The following is a 2842-nucleotide window of genomic DNA, read 5'->3' as shown; positions in this document are numbered from 1 at the left end:
CTCTTTAATGTACTGATCTCATTTTCTTTGTTGTATACCCAGTTATAGGATAGTTGTATTATTTGATAGTTCTACTTTTAGTTTTTTTTATTCTTTTCTTTTTTTTTTTTAATTTGTCAGTCATGAGGCTTGAACTCTGGGCCTAGGTAGGCGCTGTCCCTGAGCTCTTCAGCTCAAGGCTACCACCCTACCCCTTGATCCACAGTGCCATTTCCTACTTTAAGTTTTTTGAAGAAACTTCATAGTACTTATCACATTGGCCATATAATTTACATTCATTCCAATAGTATATGAGAGTTTCTCTTTCTCCATATCCTTGCTAGCATTTGTTATTTTTTGTCTTTCTTTGTGGGGTAAGGTTGGGGGAGTAATGGAATGTGAACTCGGGGCCTTATGCTTATCAGGTGGGTGCTGTGTCAGTTGAGCTACTTTGCTAGTTGTATTTTTCTTTTTTTTTTGAGATAGGCCTCACTTTTTTCTGCCCAGGCTGGCCTGAACCGTGATGCCCCACCCATTTGTGGAGTAACTGGGATGACCAGCCACTGGTTGAAACGGAGTCTCATGAACTTTTTGCCAGGCTGGCCTTGAACTGAAATCCTTCAGACCTTCATTTTGCAAATGGTTAAGATCAGAGGAACCAGTCACCACATCTGGCCAACTTTTTGTCTTTGAAGTGATAACTACTCTGACTTGGGTTATAGGTTCTATCTCACTGTGTTTGATTTGAATTTCCATGATGATTTGTAGATCTTCTTTTGAAAAGTGTCTATTCTAGTTAGTTGTTCTAATATATTTCACAGGACTAGAGCTATTCAATCTTTACATACCACTTAAATAACAGTGATCCTTCTATACATACATATTTAGGTAAAACATTCAACTCCCTCTTCAAGGGCATGGTTCTGATGAAAGATCTCCCTTACATCACCAGACAGAACCCTTGGCATCTTAATTTTCAGCTTCAGCACTCAGATTTCTGGTGCTTTTGCTGCTGCAGCCAAGGACAATGGGTGGGTACTTGCTTTGTATTTATATAACTACAGGATCAATCCTGGTAACTTTCCAGAAAAACAAAAAGAATTTGTTCCAAAGATTCTGAGAGTATACTCAACCTCCTAAAGCTGAAAACTGCCAGTAATCTTCCCTGGGGAAGTTTAGCATGAAAAAAGAAATCCTGTTTTGTCCTGCATACCAGTATTGCACCTCAAGGACAGTCAGTAATGGGAACACACACCCTAAACCAGATGTTTTTCTTTTCTTTCAGATGAATACAGAGAATGATAGAAGCTGCTCTGAAGATTGTATTGCTTTCTTCTTTGCTCACAAAGGGTGGCTGATGGGCAGAGAAAAATGTGTAATCGGCAATCAATTTCCTACTTTTGTCATGCAGGTTTAAGAACCCTCCTATTAAAAAGCATCATCATCTCAGGAGTGGCTTTTAACTTAAATAACATTTTTATTAACCAAGTCATCAATGTGCCAAGATTCTGTGCACACTACCACTTGATCACAGCACCACTTCTGGCTTTTTCCTGTGTATGTGGTTCCAAGGAATCGAACCCAGGGCTTCTTGTATGGTAGGCAAGCACTCTACCATCAGGCCACACTCCTTGCCCTCAAATATAGTTTTGTGTGTGTGTGTGTGTGTGTGTGTGTGTGTGTGTGTGTGTGTGTGTTGTTACTGGGGCTAGAAGTCAGAGTCTAGGTTTTGTTCTAACATTTGAGCCACAGCTCTACTTCTGGCTTTTTTTCAGTTTATTGGTGATAAGAGGCTCATGGGTTTTCCTGCTTGGGCTGGATTTGAAATAGAATCCTTAGGTCTCAGCCTCCTGAGTATCTAGGATTAAAGGTGTGTGCCATTGGCATCCAGCTCAAATACAGTTTTTAATTTAGCAATGTGAATAGAAGTTTGCTACTAAAAATGTAATAAGGGCTGGGAGCGTGGCCTCATGGTAGAGTGCTTGCCTGGCATCCATGAAGCCCTGGGTTTGATTCCTCTGTACCACATACACAGAAAAAGCTGTTAAGTGGTGCTGTGGCTCAAGTGATAAAGTGCTAGTCTTGAGAAAGCCCAAGGACAGTGCTGAGGCCCAGAGGTCTAGCCCTAAGACTGGCAAAAAAGTAATAAATAACTATATATAAGATATATAAATGAACATAAATTCATATATATAATTTGTATTATTGAATGATAACTCTAAGTATATAAATCTACAAATATAAAATGTATAAACCATATAATGTACATATAAACATAGATGTGCAGTAATAAAACAGTTGTCGAATACCATGTGCTGACTGCCAGCTTGCTCGCTCAATGGGACATTTCAATGGAAGGGCTGGTGTCTTAGCGAGAGGAAAACACACGAGTCTGAATGGAATATGTTAAGGAGCTCACCACTGGGTACTGATGGTTCAATAATTTAATTCTAGCTGAGGTCTGAGGATTGTGGTTCAAAGCCATCCTTGGCAGAAAAGCCTACCACATTCTTATCTCCAGTTAAGTAGCACCAAGTTAGAAGTGGTAGAGCATCATCCTTGAATGTAAAAAGGTAATGAGAGTTTTGAGGCCCTGAGTTTAAGTTGTAGTATTGGCATGCATGTGAATGTACACACACACACACACACACACACACACACACACACACACACACGGCCTCACCAAAAACATCCCCTTGTCAGTTCATCTCCAGAAACCAAGGGAAAGGAATGTGGGGCAGAAATCTAGTAAGAAGATCTAGAAGCCTTGGTTGTGGAGTATACAAAGGCACTTGTTGGCACAATGCAAGAAGTGACTCAGAGGGTGAAGGTCATGAGTCATGTAAAGTTGTACCAGAATCGG

This window comes from Megascapheus bottae, chromosome 3 (assembly GCF_031878675.1).
Source record: "Megascapheus bottae isolate mThoBot1 chromosome 3, mThoBot2.hap1, whole genome shotgun sequence".
Classification (NCBI taxonomy): domain Eukaryota; kingdom Metazoa; phylum Chordata; class Mammalia; order Rodentia; family Geomyidae; genus Megascapheus; species Megascapheus bottae.
The sequence above is the reverse complement of the archived record's forward strand: the minus strand, read 5'-3'. Positions refer to the sequence as shown.